The following is an 18,542-nucleotide window of genomic DNA, read 5'->3' on the forward strand; positions in this document are numbered from 1 at the left end:
TTTACAAGTAAGCTTGCAGTGGGCCAGACACGATTCTTAAGGACCTTACAAATACTAACTCATTAGTCTTCATTACAATTCCTTGATTATTATGACTATTCCAGTTGACAGATGAGGAGACTAAGGCACGAGGAAATTCAGTAACTTGCTGAAAGTCCAACAGCCAGTAAGTAGGGGAGCCAGGATGGGAAGGCAGGCAATCTAGCTCTGGCGTCTATGCCTTAACCACCACGCTGCTGCCTCTCCACAGAGTAAAGCCTCCATGTGTTGGGGACATTATTTTTTTCTTTTAGGAAGATTCAGGTTCTTGGTTTAATTTGCCATCTAGACACCAGCACTTCTTTTCTGGAGCCCAGATACTAAACACAATCTGCCTCCATGCCTGTTGGCTGCTCTGGACCCAAGGGACTCTCCCTCTCATACCCATTTCTCTGGGCCTCTGCTTTTGTGGGAGAACACTTGTTGCTGTCCGACTCACTTAAGAAGTACAAGTAGCCTCAGCCCTGCCAGCTGCAATCCCAGACTGGATCACTTCTACAGATTTGAGGTTAATCAACTGCAAATTCCATTAGCTTCATACAGAGGGAAAATAAAGAACAGACGGCTTCACGTGGGAGCCCGGAGTCAGGTGCGGCTCGTCGGGCTGGCCTGCAGGTATGAGTGGTTTCCCTCTGCCTCAAAGGAGCCATGCCTTCGGTAGATCAAACGGGGCCTGTTCCAGAAGCTACTCTGCCGCTGGAAAAGCTCTCAGAGTGGACCCTTCAGTGTACACCACAGACTTCTTTTTTCTTTTTTCTGGAAAGATGTACAGTTTGAAACCCCGGTTCGTTACGTTGCAGCTGCCGTGAGAAGGTCTCCTAGGTGCACTTGGGCCGCCAGGCCGTGTGAGGCCGACGACCGCTTTCTCTGCCACCAGACAAAACGGCTAAGAGGTAGGCTCAGCCAGGCTGCCTTGCCTGTGAGGTGGGTCCTTACTCGAGGCTTGAGGCTTCTTTTCATAAGTCCTGATGTAGAACGGCTTTAAAACACAAAATAAAAGCCATTTTCCAAAGATCACTGGTGTTTTTCAAAGGCGAACAAAAGTGGACTTGCTAGGACATATTCAAATACAAGCTGTTAGTTTCTCATTAATCTAAGTTGACCAAACAAAAGCTTCGCCGGTGGGATGAAAGAAGTATTATATAGCAGTGTTGAGTGAGTTAGCAATTTCCCTAAAAACGCGCAGTTCCAGCGGTCTGCTTGTGGGAAGCTTCCCCGCCATCAGGTGAGAGTTCAATTTCCGTTTGACTTTTGAAATGCCATATGGTCATTGTCTATGCGCGGTTCACTTTTCTTTGAATCTCTGCCCCACACCATTGGCTGGGTTACTGTTTTGCTTTTATAATTTTCCCCTGTTTAATTGTTCATCTCCTCCTACCTCGTTTCAAGGAAAATATTGTCACCATTAAAACAGAAGAAAAAAAAAAGCAATAACCCCATTGCTGGGAACCTATAAGCTAACCAACCCCCCCAGATCACAAATGGCCCCCTTTCTAATCATAGTTTGTGGTGGAATGAAAGATGCAATTGTCTGGAAGGGATGAATATGGGATCCATGCTGGCTTGGGGGTCAAAGGTCACCGCATGCAAAGGTCCCTTTCTCTCTGGCACGGCTCCCTTTGTATAGCATAGTTTGGCAGCTATCTCCTTGCACTTCGGCTACCTGCCAGTGCAGCTGGTACTGTGTCTGGTGCAGACAACAAAGCGTCACTCAGCAACCAGCAGCTCTGCATGGGGCCGCTTTTCTCAGATGACAAAGAAAGATGGGCTATACATTCTACCATCGCTGCCCATTAAAAGGACTCTTAAATTGCATTACTACAAGTTATTGTTAATTATGTAGTAGTCACTGGAGCTGTAGGAGCTTTCCGGGGAGGGAGCGAGGTTGGGCTATAGGCTGGGGGGGGAGGAGGAGGAAGTGGGGGAGGGGGTGGCCGTGGTGAGGAGGGTAGCCCAGAGCCAGGCCTGGTGGCAGGGAAAAACAGCCCCCGTGCCGCAGAAAACCCCAGCGAGCTGCATGAATAGGGCAAGCCCTTGGATCCGAAGCTGGGCTCCGAGGGTTAGCGACCCAGCCACCGAGGAAGGAATCCAGGGGCTGAAAGAATCTCTGATCCGGGCAATTTGGAAATTGTCCTGCCCACCCTCCATTCAAAAAGCCCCATCGGAGGTTTCCAGCGTTTTCATTTAAGAATAATTTTAAGCAATTTATCACTTGGCTGTAATGCATTCGCTCTGGGCTGAAATCAATAAGTCCTGCAATGCGGAGATAAGGCCTGTTTGAAGGTTGGGGAAAGAGGACCAGAGGTTGCCTATTGTCAAATAGCCAGAAAATTTAAATTAAAGTGATATGTTTACCCCATTTGGCCATCTGGGGTAGCAATACGGCTCCATTGGTGTTACCCAGGTTTTTCAGGGGTGGATTCTTGGAGAGACTTTTTATTGCTAGGGTCCAGTTCAATCCACTGTTTTAGAAATCACGTCAATATAGCCACGTGCCCCCAAACTAGGAAAAGCCTCTCAACTGCTTCTGTTGAATTCTTTTGTACGGTCCTGGGTCCGTATTTGTTTTCTCTCTCACTGTCCTTCTAATGGTTCCTAAGGCAGTGGCTGGGTTTTTAAGATCTGGTAATTCATTCGCTTGTCCCTCCCAGCCCTATAAAAACACACACAGTCTCCAAAGGGGTTGAGCGCGGGGCTTTATCAGTCTTCTTTGGCTTATTTTGAGGTTTGGGGCCATTGAAATGAGATGACGCTGCTCTCGAAACGTCTGGCAAGTTTTTCATGATGTGTACCAAACTCTAGCAGCGAGAGGATCCCAATTTGATGTAATTTCCCTGCAACACCACAGCGACACTACTTTTTGCTCCTCCCCATCCCCCACGCTCCTCCAGCCCCCTCTCCGCCCCCACACTCCAGCCTCCGCCTGCCAATCCTCTTCAGATTAAAAGAAAATCCAAGGGAAACAGGACACAATGGGGGCAGATGAAAGTCCACAGTCTTTAGTTTCTATCTTTCCTTCTTGTGTCTAATTTTCCGCTTCTTGGTTGTTCTGATCTCAGCTATTTGCAATAGTTATATATAATTTAACATTATACAAAAGTATTGTCATATCAAACATAGTGAAATGGATTCCAAAAACACCATCTGGTATTTGGGAATGCACTGTGAGTTGGGAACGTGAGAAGAGATATTCTTTGCCACTTTGCTTGGGATCCAGCCATTAGCAGTGTAATTGCCAAGAAAAGGTGACAGGCTCCAGGCTTAAAACAAGTGGGTTCCTCCCCCCACCCTCGCCTATTAACTCTTCTGAGTCCTAAACCATATTAAAAAGGACTCTGAGGACAGAGCAATTTAGAACCAAAAAAAAAAAAAAAAAAAGAGAAAAGTGATCATGGAATCTGATGACAGAGAAACATACCCACCACATTGTTGTTATTATTGTTTTATGAAGAAAGTAGAATAAGAGGAAAAAACAGGAGTCAGATACAGAGCGGTGGGCACTGGGGGATCGGGTTAATTGTGCTTGCAAGTTATGGGGTTTTTCCAGTGGATTTGCATGATGAGAGTTTTAGTGCAAAGCTTGTTTCAAAATCCTCATTAGTTTCTTCTAATCCACCTAAAAGTATAAAGACCTAGATTTGTGAAGGTCATCTGTGATGATTCAAACCTATTTAATATCAGGGAGGTTTGCACCCACTTCTCTGTATGAAAAAGAGAATAATTTTGAATTGTCTTCTCTGTCAGTTTCAAGGACTGCCACATGAGAGAAACAAAGAAATTCAGACAGCACTGTTATTACAGACCTGCACTTTGTTTAACCAATTTGGGATGAGAACAGCTAAGTAAATATATAAATAAATCCTGTGTAACGAGGCAGAGGAGTTATCCTACTGGACAGAAATGAGAGAGGGGACTTCTTAGCAGGAGATAAAAATAAGGAACAGCAGGAAAAAAAAAAAAACCCCACCACTGAAACCGCTCATAGCTATGTTCAATCTGGCATTCACAACCTGGGTCTGTATCTGTTTCCAACGACAAAAATAGTTTACAAGGGTCACAGTCATTTTTTTTTTCCACGCAGTGTGTCAGAAGTTGGGATGTGCGACCCAGAACTGCCATTCCATTACACAGAATAAAATGATATCTGGTGGGTGGATCGAACGCTTGCCAAAGAAGACACGGTGAAAGCTAACCCTCTCAGTCTAGCTCCTGTTTTTAAATATTTATATCTCTGGCAGACTTTTTTGGGGGAGAGGAAACTGAAAGCTCTTTCGCTATCTGTCATTTCAGCCAGGCAGAGGAGAGAGTCTCACAACTTGATTTCCCTCGAATTTGGCACCAGGAACAGGCGATAGCATTTCTTCGGGGCGGTGCATTTCTCTTTGTGGAAAAACCAGCCTGGACCCAGGATTTTTACAAGAGCCAACAGCGGCTTTGGGTACCCGCCTGGGGCAGGGCCAAGTTCCCATTAGCACTGCTGTCACCGTGTGGGCCTCCTTGCAGTGGGCCACTGCTGACCTTGACCGGGACCTGTCAGGACATCTCGGGGGAAGCCACAGGGACCTGGGTGGAGGGGAGCAGCCTGGCTCCCTGGCTCCTCTATCAGGAACTTGCCTTGTGATCCTCACTTTTCCTTGCCTGCCCCCCCAACCCTCCCACCCCCACCCCACCCCCCCCAACCCCCCCACCCCTGTCCCTCTCCCAAGGCAATGGGCTGCTACTTCCTCCTCTGTCTGCCGCTTCCTTAGCTCGGGGCCTGGAATATTCCAGGAAACCTCTAACATCGTGGGGCAGCCTTGCAGTGTGCAGTGCAGCTGGTTGGACAGTGGTCTTTAGAATCAGGTACACCTGTCTCTTCACGTGGCTCCGCCACCTACTTGCTGTGCAAACACGGACAAGTTCTGTGGCCTCCGCCACAAAATAGTGGGGCTCATTCTAGCAGGAGGGCTGTATGGCGTACATGACACAGTTTGTAAAGTTCACCTAGTGAACTACTCACTCTACCAAAGTTATTGTTAACATAATCAACAAATGCATACAGTCCCCATCAGGAAGCTTTTAATACCTCCCCTTTTTTTGTACTCAGCATTATGCTAAGTGCTAGGGATGCAGAGATAAAAAAGACACAGAACCTACCCTCAGGGGGTTCTCCTTTAGAAGAGACTGGTTCATCAGCTACAAAACAGCTTTCACCTTCTCCCTCTAGTCACATGCCTTTTAATTTCCAATTTTCACAAAATTTCCCTACAGCACCTTTTGGCAGTAATAACCACCACAGTTGTAATAATAGAGAATAATAATAGGAATAGGAATAATAATAGGAATGATAATATCTAGTCAACCTTTGCCATGTGCCAGGCACTATCTATATATGAGCTCATTTCACTCTTTAGATATACACTATTAGCCATGATTACGAAAGAAAAGCTGGGGAGTTAGAAAAACTAAGTAACCTGCACAGGAACGTGCAGTTGGTATTATGTAAGAATGAACGAAAAGCATAAATAATTGCCTTTTGTTTTCTTAGTGGGAATGGGTGAACTCGATTCAAGATTCTATTCTAATTCTTTTTTTAAAAGATTTTTTCATTTATTTATTTATTAGAGACAGAGAGAGAGGCAGAGGGAGAAGCAGGCTCCATGCAGGGAGCCTATGTGGAACTCCATCCTAGGACTCCAGGATCACACCCTGGGCTGAAGGTGGCGCTAAATTGCTAAGCCACCAGGGCTGCCCTCTATTCTAACAGTAAATATCTGGCCAGTTGTTTCAGACAGAGGCAGAATGAACCATAGGGACCATACAAATTATTCTTTCACCAGATAGTCTTCTAGCATCTACTAGAGGCGTTGGGTATTCTGATAGTTACAAGTAAAGAGTGATATGTTCCATTGGAGAGTTTCAGGAAATGCCATGTCTGAGCTCTATTATCTCCAGGTAGGGCTGGACCAGAAGATACTATGAGACAGGATTCGAGTGTAGGTAACAATGACCGTCCAGAAATGATAAGGAAAGGTGTTCCAGGTTGAGAGAAACACATGCACAGAAAGGTAGGAGGTAGGAATTCCAGAGGTAGGAATGGGTCAGGTGTGTACTGCAAAAAGTTCAAGGGAATAGGCCCAGGAAAGCCTTTCAGGACACGAACTTGGATCATTAGGACTGAGAGGAAAGGATGGATGTCAGAACGAGTGGTACCTTGCCAAATTTTATGTGCAAATTTGTTGCTTGATAAATATTCTTTCATGAGGACAGCATATGCTGTTACTTAATAAATATTCCTGATGGGGAAGACATGTGCTGAGCTGATGGGGGAAAAAAAATCATCTAGGGCTCAGTTTTTCTATTGGATCCCACAAAACCATTCATTCATTTAAGCATCTGAATGTTTATTAAGCAGATACTCCACACAAGACTAGGTACTGAAAACACAATGATGAGCAATACATAGTCTGTTCCTTTGAGGCATTCACAATCCCAGGGCAGAGGCAAGCGTGCAAAGTAACAGTTCCAAAAAGGTGTGTGTTGTGGGACAGGTGCAGTGTTGCCTGGGGGCAGTGAGCAAAAGCTTCAGAGAAAAAGTAAGATTAAGGTTCAAGGTTGAGATTCATATTCTTCCTTCAAGTGAAAGCACTTGGTGCTTCTGAAAAGCACCGTGCAAATGCTACTTGTCGTTTTTGTCTTTTTTTTCCCAGCCATGGCTTTGAGGTTTACCAGCCCAAGGGGAAACAAGGACTTTATTTTTAGAGCTAGAACACCTTAAAGATTATACGGCTTTCAGAATAATTGTGTAGATGTGGATGTGGGTGTGTGTGCGCGTGTGGGGACATAGTTATTGATATTAGACTGAGAAAATGTTTTATAATTTCAAACTGATGATATTTACTTCTTCAAATTCCACCATAAACAGCAATAAGTTTATTCAGATTCACTCCCAACATTTGATTCTAGACCAATAGGTGACGTTTGAAATCACAGCCCCAGTATTGTCTTATTTGGGTGTTTCGTTTCGCATACGTGGCCCTACGAAAATTCTGATTGCACTGATAAGTAGCGAAAGTGGTAACATCTGTGGGCTTTTTGTTTGTTTGTTTTTTGTTAACAGCTTGACTCACAATCTCAAGATACTCTTCATTTAATCTGGGCCAGAAGCTTGAAGGCAGGATAGCGAGACATTTCAGTTTCAAAGTTGAATCAGTAACAACACTTACGATGGTTCTCTATATTCTTTGACATAAATATGAAAATCAGACAGGAGGAGCCCAAAATTTACACTAACTCTGAAGTTGTCTATAACGTGAATCATGGAGCTCAGCTTGTCTCAGGTTTCTGCATTAGAATGTTACAATTTGATAGAAGGTTTGGTCAAAGCAACTGATTCAATGTTAACTTGACGTTTATTTGGGGTACCTTTGACTCACTCATACATTTTAGGTTAAAAATCTGAATTCCACGAAGACTCCTGCTGAGTAGTCCTAATCAGTGACGTATTTATAAGAAATTAGAATGTATGTACAGACATGTATTATTTTTTTTTAACATCAAAGGGATCTTGTGGGTATTTAAATTGTTGCCCATTTGTGATTTGTCTTCTATATTAAAATTTGGATGAGAATTACTTCTGAAATAAAACTAAATATATATATAGATATTGAAGTTTTTTTTCTGAGCTCGCACAAAAATTAGTAACCTATCAGCACAAATAATTCTGATGGTGGTCTCTAATATAAATATCATATGTATACACACAGACTTAAGTATATTCATGGATTTTTATTTCAATTATCAAAATAGTTAAAAATGTGTTACAAAATTTGCATGTAACAATGCAAATAACTTAAATTTAAATAAATTAGTCTATAAAAACACAGTTTGTTTTTGTTTTGTTTTGTTTTGTTTTTAAAAACACAGTTTGAAAACCACTGATCACCTCCTAGACTATGCAAGGTAATTTTAGGTGGGACACAAGCATTTATGTTAATAACTAGGTACTTATTTACACGTGTATTAAACATCAGCTTTTCCATTTTCTATCATATAAATTTTATTTTCCTCCTAATGATTTATAAAATCAAGGAAAGTGGGTTAATTTAAAGAAAAATATTAAGTAACCGGTAGCACAGGGGAATATAGAAAAAATTATAACAGTAGTAGATAAATGCCTGAAGCTTGCCAAATCCTAATGCAATACAATCCACTTGTCAATCCAAGAGGAGAAATAAAGAACCAGAAAGGCATTTTTGGTGGCAGATGAGGACTTGCCCCCACGTACCCTGGTTCCCAATCTAAGAAGACTATCTTATTCATGCCACAAGAGCAAAATCTACACATTCGGCCACCAGCTCTAATGGCTTTGCCATGTAACATATGTGACAAACCAAAAAGACTTTAAGTTTTAATTGACAATATAAAAACAAACCAAGGCCAAATGTCTACAATTTCTTAGGGCTTCCTGAGCACATCTGGATATTTTCAGTTGTTAAACATGGAAGATACAATTCAAACAGGCTTAAATTATAAATATAACATATAGTATATATAAAAAGTAATAATATAAAATTTTATATATAATATACATAAATCGGCCTGGGTGGCTCAGTTGATTGAGCATTCGCCTTCGGCTCAGGTCATGATCCTGGGGTCCTGGGATCAAGTCCCGCGTCAAGCTCCCTGCTCAGCAGAGAATCTGCTTCTCCCTCTCCCTCTGCCTGCTACTCTGCTTACTTGTGCTCTCTCTCTCTCTCTCTGTCAAATAAATAAAATCTTTAAAATATATATATATAAATATAATTATATATAACATGCAAAAATTAAAAAGTAATAGTGTTACTGTATTGGAAAGTCTTTAGATTTGACTGGGAGGGATTTTTGGATACTTCCAAGGATATGTCCTATTCCTCAGAGGTCTTTCTAAAGTGTTTGTATGCTGGGGGTGGGGGGAGGAGTGGTGTGACTCCAGCCACCTCAGGTGTTCACGCAGAGCCAACACCCACAAGGGTTTCTGTGTGAATTTCTCCTTGTTTAATGCCACTTTGGAAGGATATTCCTCCACTCCACTCCAGCCTGGGCCATTGCCTTCCTTTAAGAATTTACTTCCTCGTGGCTTTTTCTTAATGGGAAGGTAGCGGTGCAACGATAATCCTGCAATGTGATCTGGAAGCCAAAAAGAAAAGAGAAAACCATAATTTCGATTCCGAATTTGAGATTTGAGGTAGAGGGAAGTTAAATGGCTCTGAGAGGCGAAGGGCGGCTTTCCAATGAAGATGTTGGCTCCCCTCCTAGTTTTCTCCGTTTCTAAGTCTTCCCACGAAGCGTGCACTGTAACTCACAACTGCTCCTAAAAAAAAAAAAAAAAAAAAAGAAACTCACCTAGAAGGAAACCCTGCACAGTTCCCGTGTTTGTCCACGCAAGCGGGACTGCATTGTACTAGCACTCAAATACTCAAATAGGAGTCGTTAGGATGCGGTGCCCTCGGGCACTAAGCAGCAAGAGAAGGAGCTAGTCAGTGGCTGCCTTGGACCTTTCAAACTGGGTGATCAAAAAACATATCCCCCTACAATGCATGGAGCAGGGGCCATTCCCTTAAACAATCTCATCTAACCCTCACATCAAGCCTGTAGGGTATATGTAAGGGGTTTAGGGGCATAGGGGGGTAAACATACACCCCACTTCCCAGATAAATAAACAGAGGCTCCAAGACCCAAAAGGAATTGTCCCCTACAGACTGATGCATGACCTTGAGCCAGTCCCTTCTTCCTCCAAAATCCTGCTCCTCTGTGAAATGAGGCCCCTGGCCCTCGAAATGCCTTCCCTGCTGCCTCCACCCTCTCCAGCCTCAGAGTGTCTGCGTGGAGCCCTCCTCTTCTAGTCTGTGAGGTCCAATCCTGGGCAGATGTCTCTCACCATATGCTGGGGGTGATTTAACAAGGCCAAATGGGCAGCCCCGCGGTTAGAGGCGCTCTCCGTTACAGCCACGCGGGTTGCTGCTGCCTCCCGCCTCCCCGGCTGTCCCAGGCCTGGCCTGCTCCTTCTCCGAGGCAGCAGCCTGCAACTGCAGATGCCAAGCAGCTGAAGATATTTTTAAAGCTACAGCATCTGGCTCCTTGGCAGCCTCTACCCGCTGGTGGGCCGGGTGTTTTGGAGTTGCCTCTGGGCACTTCACATGGTTTGGCATCTGATCCATTGTCTGAGCTGCCTTTTAGAGAGAAGCTTTTATTGTGGGGTGGGGGTGGGGGAGGGGAGGGGAGGGGAGGGGAGGGTGGGGAGGCTCCCCTGAAACCAACTTTTGATTATGACCTAGGTCTCCCCTCTTGGTGGCATCAGTATGTCTCTGGATCTTTCATGGTGGAGTGTTGTTTTTTTTTTTTCCTTTTTCTTTCCTTTAAAAGAAAGTGATGAAAGAAAAAAGAAAGAACATTTCCCCTCTGCCAGAGTGGGTTTGAATAGAAAGCTGATCAGTAGCTGTGCAGCTGCGCAAATCTTGCCCACCGTGCCCACATTCTGACTAGCTCAGAACACAGCTTTCTTGGCATTCAAACTTCCCTCAGGCTTGACTATTCCTCAAATGTCTCCCCAGGGAGGTAGGGGATTTCTTTTTTCTTTTTTTTTTTTTTTCTTCTCCTGTTTTTGCAAAAGACTCTCTAAAGCTTCCTGTCTACATCCAAATACCCAATTCAAAATAATAATAATAATAAATAAGGGAAAAAGGAAAGGAAGGAAAAAAAAAAGACACTAATGCTTCATTTTCCCTGGCAAGCTGGATTAAGTTTTTTCTTTTTCTTAGAAAGGTACATTTTAGGGAACACCAGTCCCCCACACCCACCCCAGGCCTAGAAACTCAGGCTTGGGGACTTGGCCCTGTTTCAGCATACCATTTGAAGATGACTTCGAGTGAGGATTTCAAGCCTTGTGACAGGAAAATTATCTCAGTTGGGGCAACAGGCTCCTGTGTCACGGGGCTGGGCCAGGCACCAACCAGCCTGCTTCTCACCCACGACTTGGCAAGAGCACTGAGTGTGGTCTTTTCTCCAGCCAGCAGGCATGGGGAGTTCACAGGCAGTGGCTACCAATGGGCAGGGATGCCGGTAGGCAGGGATGACTACTGGGGGCCCAGGCAGGCCGGCCAGAGGATTGTTTTAAGTGACCTATCTCCTTGCCTCTTTCTGCTACATTAATACAAGACCCCAGAACTCATTACCCCCACCAGAGCCAGGGTCTGCAGCTGACGTGGACAGCCAACAGGTGAAGGAGGGAGGGGGCTGCATTGCCTCACTTATGTTCAACAGGAAGATGGCAGTGTTCTCATCTGATGACTAATAGGAAGATCGCTACCACTTGCTGAGCACTTACAGTGCTTCACACACATTAGCCTGGTTAATGCTCACCACAACCCCATGAAGGAGCTGTCACTGTCCTGCCTTTACTAATGAGGAACTGAGTACTGAGCGGTGATGTAGTTAACCCAAGACTCTGCTAATATGGGGTAGAACAAGGGTTTAGACCCAAATGCCCTACTAGCTCCATAACTCCCTCTCTTGAAGGTAAAATAAAGGTTAATAAAAATGAAGGTTGACTTAAATTCTGACTCAATATTGAAGACCAAACTCAACTATGAGCTGTTGGTGCTCTTTGGGGTCAGCCTTATTTGGAATGAGAAGGGATTTACATGAAGAATGTTCAAAGCAGAAAAGTTCAGAATACACAGCCCATTCCTAGCATTTTCACTACAATTGGTGAAGGCTACCTTCCTCCTTGTCCCTGTTAGCCAGAGGGTTTGGCCTCAAGCTGGTCAGCAGGAAGGAGCTTAGTAAAGAGGAGAAGTGTTGGGGCAGCAAGAACAGTGCCACCTAGGCTCAGGTATTTCAGAATTTTGAGTGGCTGCTGAAAATCTAATTCAAGCAGAGGCTGCTTGAATTCACTGATTTATTCAAAATACTTGAGTACCTTCTCTGCATCAGGCATTGTCCTGAGTACAGTGGATACAATAGGGAAGGGGGATTAAGGAGTACTGGGTGAGGATAGGATCCAACTTTAAATGGGGAGAGAGATCCAACTTTTTTCAGGAAAGTCGAATCTAAAAAGTTGACATTTGAGTCAGATGCTAAGGGAGGTGAGTGATAAATTGTGCATGTGTCTTGGGAAAGAGGGGGAAGAGCCAGCGTGAAGGCTAAGACAAAGCCTGCCTAGTGCACTCAAGGAACTTCAAGTAGGCCCACGTGGCTGGAACAGAGAGAATGGGGATAACACAGGGTAAGATGAGGTCAGAATGGTAATGGAGGGGGAAGAGATGTAAACACTATCTGTTTAAATAAACTTCATTTAAAGAAACATTCCTCCAAAAAAGAAAAGAAAAAGAAACATCCCCAGTGTACCTGAGTAAACAGGAACAAAATATGAGTGATGGCATTCTCCAGGAATCAGAAACACGCAGCCTGAAGGACACAGGAGAAGGCAGTTGGCCCCTACCTTGGCACGGCATGGTTCTCCAAGCCTTAAGATGTGCTTTTGTAAAATAAGATTAAACCGTAAAAATTGAGTCTTTTACCAAATGAGAAGATGAACTTGGCAACCTCCCAGGAATGCCAAAAAGGTATGCTCATAAGAAGGAAGCAGATTTAACATCCAAAACAATGCCTCTGTTACCTACTGCAGGGCCCGGAATCCCACCATTAACTGTCGAGCCCTTTGGATTCTGAAGGCAGTAAATGGAGATGAGGGGGCACCAAAGGCAAACCCCACCTATTTCTTAAAGCTGTCAAATATTGAAATATGTATCATTCTCTCTTTATTCTCTCCATACTAAGGCCTTCTTTACAATATCTTATAACTTCATGCACTTGGAATGCCCATCAAGTATTATATACTTCATTTCCTAAAGTGGTCAGAGCTATTGAGGTCAAAATTCTCACATTCAAAGCTTTTTTGGAAGGTACTACGGGTCTCCTCTGTCCTTTGTGGTTAGTGTCTTAGGACAAGTGTGCAATAGTCTAACAAACCCAAGAACAGGTACATTTTACTGCATTTTACTTTTACATTCGGGGTAGGGGGTGAGGTAAATCCAGCTCTGTCACTCACCAGCTGTGTGACTTCTCTGGGCCTCTCAGTCTTCTTATCCACACAATAAGAATCATAACTCCTGCCTCCTAGAGATGTTGTGACATTTAGGCTTTAAAGTCTATAGAGGGGATCCCTGGGTGGCGCAGCGGTTTGGCGCCTGCCTTTGGCCCAGGGCGCGATCCTGGAGACCCGGGATCGAGTCCCACGTCGGGCTCCCGGTGCATGGAGCCTGCTTCTCCCTCTGCCTGTGTCTCTGCCTCTCTCTCTCTCTGTGTGTGACTATCATAAATAAATAAAAATTTTAAAAAAATAAAGTCTATAGAGTACCCAGCATTAAAGAAAGTAGAGAAAGGAAGGAACTGGCACACTAGTGTCTGTGTCCTATCTGTGAAAGGAAGGTGCTGGATCATTCATCCAGCATATAGGCTGTGAACACCTTCTCTGTGGCAGTTGCTGCACTAGGACCCACAACTTCAATATTTGATTCTTTGGGTGCAAAAAAATGTAAACAATGGAAATCTGAGGGATTCCATGAAGGTTTCACAAAGGACTGTTTGTCAGCCCGCTATCACTCATACAGAGGTGAAGCTCATGAAATCAGTCAGGCAGAGAAAGACAAATACCATATGATTTCACTCATATGTGGAATTTAAGAAACAAAAAAGATGAATTTCAAGGCCTCTAGGGCAAGTTTTTGCCCATATTTTTTTTCCTTCCTACTTTTCATTTATTGCTTTATTGCCATGATTCTAGAAAGTATTTTAAATCAGTTATAAAATTATGACATGACCTTAAAAATGCAAGGTCCATGGTATGTCATGTGGATGGCTACTATATGGAAGACAAATACACATTATTCTATTAACACCCTCCCTTTAATGCCCAGTAGACTCCTCCCAGGACTCCTGCTCCCAGTAGACTCCTCCCAGGATCCCAGTTGTGGGGTCCCAGATCTCATTAATGAAATACAAAGCACCCACATTATTAGTGCACCTTAACTATTTATATAACATGGCAGGTATGCAAATGTTCTCTGATGATTTTTTTTTTTTATAACTTTCTGGTCTGAACATCAGTTTTTAATTTATAACTATATTGTTAGGATAAAATTGTACCGTAGGGTAGACTGCTTCATCATAGCAACCTTAACCAGCTATTTCAATGTCCTCCCTAGGAAGAGAATTTTTTTTTTTTTTTTACTTACTTGTGTATTTAGCATCAGAAGCAATATTTTCCGAAGCACATTCCAAGGAACATCAGTTACCTAAGAGTAAAGAAAGAAAGAAAGAAAAGAAAGAAGAAAGAAAGAAAGAAAGAAAGAAAGAAAGAAAGAAAGAAAGAAAGAAAGAAAGAAAGAAAGAAAGAAAGAAAAGAGTTGGTCTAGCAAGCCCAACAAAGTGAAATCGATAATTTGTCAATTCACAATAGAATTTTGGTTTGTGGTATTTCCTAAAATCATAAAACCAGTATGTTGAAGACATACATGGAGATTACACAGCAATCCCAAAAGCACTGGTGTGTGTTTGATTTCCAACAATCCCTATAAATTTGTTTGGAGGGGGTCAAAGTCATTCCCCTGCACCTGGATGAAAACTCAGACAATTCCAAGACTTTTCTGACAACTCAGACAATAACTCAACTTTGAGATGCAAACATATCAATCAATACTTCGATATTCTGGGTTGGTTGTAGCAGGTGGGTGGCATGCCTTCACACAATGGGCTTTGTCTTTCTCCCTCCATCTCTTCCCTGAGCTTGCTTATCCTGACTTCTGGACCCTCTGTAGTTAGAGCACAGGGCTGGGGAATTGGGGCAAAAGGAACGTACAGGAGAGTTCCTTCTTGATAGATACCTTCATAAGATCACTTTGAGATCTCTGGGCCTGCCAGATGTTGAGAGATGCCTTTGTCAGGTGCACTTTTGTGGGGTTTCAGAGGGTCTCCGCTAGGCCCACAGCTACCTCTTCCCCAATCTCACCCTCAGCAGCTACAGCCACTGCTGTACATCACTAATGTCCTCACTTCGAGGGTCTCCTCCACTGCAGGCTGCCCTTTGCAGTGAAAGTCTTCTTAAAGGCCCCTGTAGGAAACAAATGGGAAACTCCAAGGGGGGTCACTGAAGGGAGTTTAATAGAGGGATTGTCATAATGGGGTGGGCAGGGGAGGACGACTAACAAGAGACCGGAAGTGACCTGAAACCAGCAAGAGCAGAGTGTGTTACCGTCCCTAAGCCTAAAGGGACACATGAAGGGAAACCTAGAAGAGATGAGCACCTAACAGTGACCTTCCATAACACATCTTGCTAGCCCACCACCCAGCCAGGAAGCAGCCCAGGGCAGGAACACCCTGACCTCTCCCCTCACATACTCCCATACCCCCTGGTGCCACCTACTAGGAAAACCCAACCAGAAGTTAGAGGGCAAGGAGAGGTCAGCCTCCTGGGGCACAGAGCCCAGTATAGAAGGATGGAGAATAGAGTTAGAAGGGCAAACAGCATATCCATTCGTGACTTCAAAAAGATATCCTTAGCACCATCTCCCCTATAGACTGGCCCTCCCCTGACTCTCACTTCTCTGTTGGCCCCATTCTATCCTACTATGCCCACTCTAGGTGTTCCAGACATTTCTCCATTCCCCGAACCATATGCTCGTTCCTTCCACCTGGAATGCCCTTTCTCCACTCTTTATGTAATGAAATCTTCTTCACTCTTTACAATCCGTTTTCAGGAAAACGAATTCATTTAGGGAATTTTCCATAGATTTTTTAAAAATTTAATTAAAAAAAAATACCTTGTACTTCTTTTACACATTACTTTGTGCTTTTGAGAGTTATTCGTTGTTTTCAATTACAGTCATTTCCCTCTTCTCCTCCAGATACAAGCTCCTTGAGGGCAGGGGTTTGGTGAAAGGGCTACTTTTTCCTGGAGTCTCACATGTAGCAGAAGCTCTGGAAGAGTCTGACAAGGGATTTGCTTCCCGTGTTGGGGCCTCAGTTTCCTTAGTTAGAAGACGAAAGACTTAATGTAGCTGAGGACATGAAAGGCCTCTTTGAGCTCTCAAATTCTCTTAAATGTAAATGCTATTCCCACAGGTGAGACCCTCTTGACTTCTCTGTCAAGAAACTTCTCCCAAGTTTATACATTAACCAGAGAATACAGTAGGGGGAGAAGGTTAGGAAATCTCAGATTACTTACGAGAGGCAAAAAAAATTGCATTACAGTGGATGTATACAGTTTCACAAGGAAATGAGCAATCTCTTCTTTGATGGAATATGTGAAAGCTAAACTGGAAAGAATAATTAGATTAAATGGTGATGTAAACTGGAAAGGAAGCCTTACTTCCTGCACTGCTCCAAATGTCTTACAGGTGTCAGCAGGACCCACCGGCTCAGTAATTAGAGTGTTCTAACTGTCTCCACTTAACTATGTGCAAGTGATTGAAAACGGGAGTTTCATTGGGCCCCTGGCACCAGAGCATTTTGGTGAAATGAGCTTTGTTCTCAGTTACGAGGGATAAAATAAAAAACAGGATTCATGGTAAATGGGTGTTGTAATGGCTTATTTTTTACCCCACACAAGCCAGAGTTTGGTTTCTGCTAGTATGTGCCCAGGAGGCTGGTAACCCCAAAGAGTGCGCACCCAAGGGGTGACCAAGTGTGAAGCTGGAAGGCAAAACTCTGACCTAAGAGTCAGCAATGTTTTGTCAAGAGCTTGCTCCTCTACTGATAAGGTGTGCAATCTTTGGAAAGCCAAAGCCTGAACTATCTGATGCACAAGAGGGACACGGTGGCATTTCTGATATACAGAGGACATTTCTGACATACAGTGGAAGCATCATAAAATAATGAACAGGGGCACCTGAGTGGATCAGTCGGTTAAGCGTCCGACTCTTAGTTTCAACTCAGGTTATGATCTCAGGATTGCAAGATGGAGCCCCAAGTCAGGCTCCACTGTGGGCAGGGAGCCTGCTTAAGATTCTCTCTCTTCTTCTCCTTCTGTTCCCCACCTCCCTTGTGCTCTGTCTCAGTCTCTCTCTCTCAATAATAATAAGATAATAATAATAATAATAATAATAATAATAATAATAATAATTAATAAACAACTGAGTTTTGGAGCCAGGCAAACTTCCATTCTAACCTTGGCATGGCCATTTGCAATGTGGGTGACCTTAGCCAAGCTCATGTCCTCTCTGAGCCTCAAATGCCTTATATAAAAGCTTGAGTTTAATAAAAATCATATGACAAGCCTGCTTCAACTCCTTAATAAGTCCCCAGTAACAGAGTAGCAATAACAAAGCTCCAGTAAGTGGACAGGTCAGCCCTTCTCATATCCAGGAAGTCAGGCTTTTACTTTATCCATTCATTCATTTATTTGGCAAATATGTGCACAGTACCTACAACATGCCTGGCCCAGATTATATGGTAGTTAGCAAGGCAGCCATGGTCCCTGTCCTCATGAGCCTTGCAGACTAGGAGATGTAGGAGAGCACAGACTTCAAATAAACAGAGAAGTCTATGAAAGAAAATGCATAATCCTGCGAAAGCAACCAAGGTTGGGGCACCTGGGTGGCTCAGGTGGTTAAGCATCCGACTCTTGGTTTCAGCTCAGGTCATGATCTCAGGGTTGTGAGATCGAGGCCCGGGTCAGGCTCTGCTCTGGGAGTGGAGTCTGCTTGAGATTCTCTCCTTCCCTCTGCCTCTGCCCCTACCCACCCTCTCTCTCCCCTTCTCTAAGGAAAGAAGAAAAATAAGGGAAAGCAATTAATGCTGAGTATTATTTAGATGACAGAGCTCAAGGACGATTGCTCTGAGGCAGTGACATTTAAGCTGAGAATTAGAGAATGAGTTGGTATCATAATCATACAGGTGAAGTGCGGGTAAAATATTGCTCCAGACTGTGAAAGCAGTGTGTGTGAATCTTGGAGGTGGGAGGTGGGAGTGAAAGTAGGCCAGGACAGCTACAGCGTTGTTAACAAGGGGAAGAAGGTACAGCTCAGACTGGCAAGGTGAGCAGAGACCTGCACAAGTGGGCTTAATCCTACATGCAGAAGAATACACACACACACACACACACACACACACACACACACCGCCATACTCCTTTTATGGGACAGAGTCCCTGCCTGGGTCCCTGGTTCCATGATGACCAAGGCAAGCTCAGAGAGCAGACAGGCCTGGTCTGGATGGGAGAAGACCTGGGTCCTAACCTCACATTTGTCACCTAATCTTTGTAAAGTGTGTCTTTGGCACAGAGCTTCATTTCTGGATGTCTCCGTTTTCCTCTCCTCAAACAAGATGAATTTGGGCAAAATCACCCAACCTAAAGTTCTCAGGTTTCCAATTTCTTGCTAACTTCCTTGGGTCTCATCGATATTGGGACCATCACTTCCAGAAACAAAGAGAAGGGAACACAGGCTCTGTTTGGTCCCACCCCGCTGCCATCCCTGCAAAGTCTC

The 18,542-nt window shown here is 43.9% G+C and overlaps 1 long non-coding RNA gene across 1 annotated transcript; it reads right to left on the bottom strand.

Annotated features, from left to right (window-relative positions):
• Positions 1 to 8,777: 8,777 nt before the first annotated feature.
• Positions 8,778 to 10,248, bottom strand: LOC140624784 (uncharacterized). The gene is made up of 2 exons (XR_012024233.1): positions 9,938 to 10,248; positions 8,778 to 9,370 (listed from the first exon to the last, which is right to left on the bottom strand). It is a non-coding gene; the product is annotated as an uncharacterized lncRNA (long non-coding RNA).
• Positions 10,249 to 18,542: the final 8,294 nt, after the last annotated feature.

The sequence above is a fragment of the Canis lupus genome, chromosome 3 (genome assembly GCF_048164855.1).
Source record: "Canis lupus baileyi chromosome 3, mCanLup2.hap1, whole genome shotgun sequence".
NCBI lineage: Eukaryota > Metazoa > Chordata > Mammalia > Carnivora > Canidae > Canis > Canis lupus.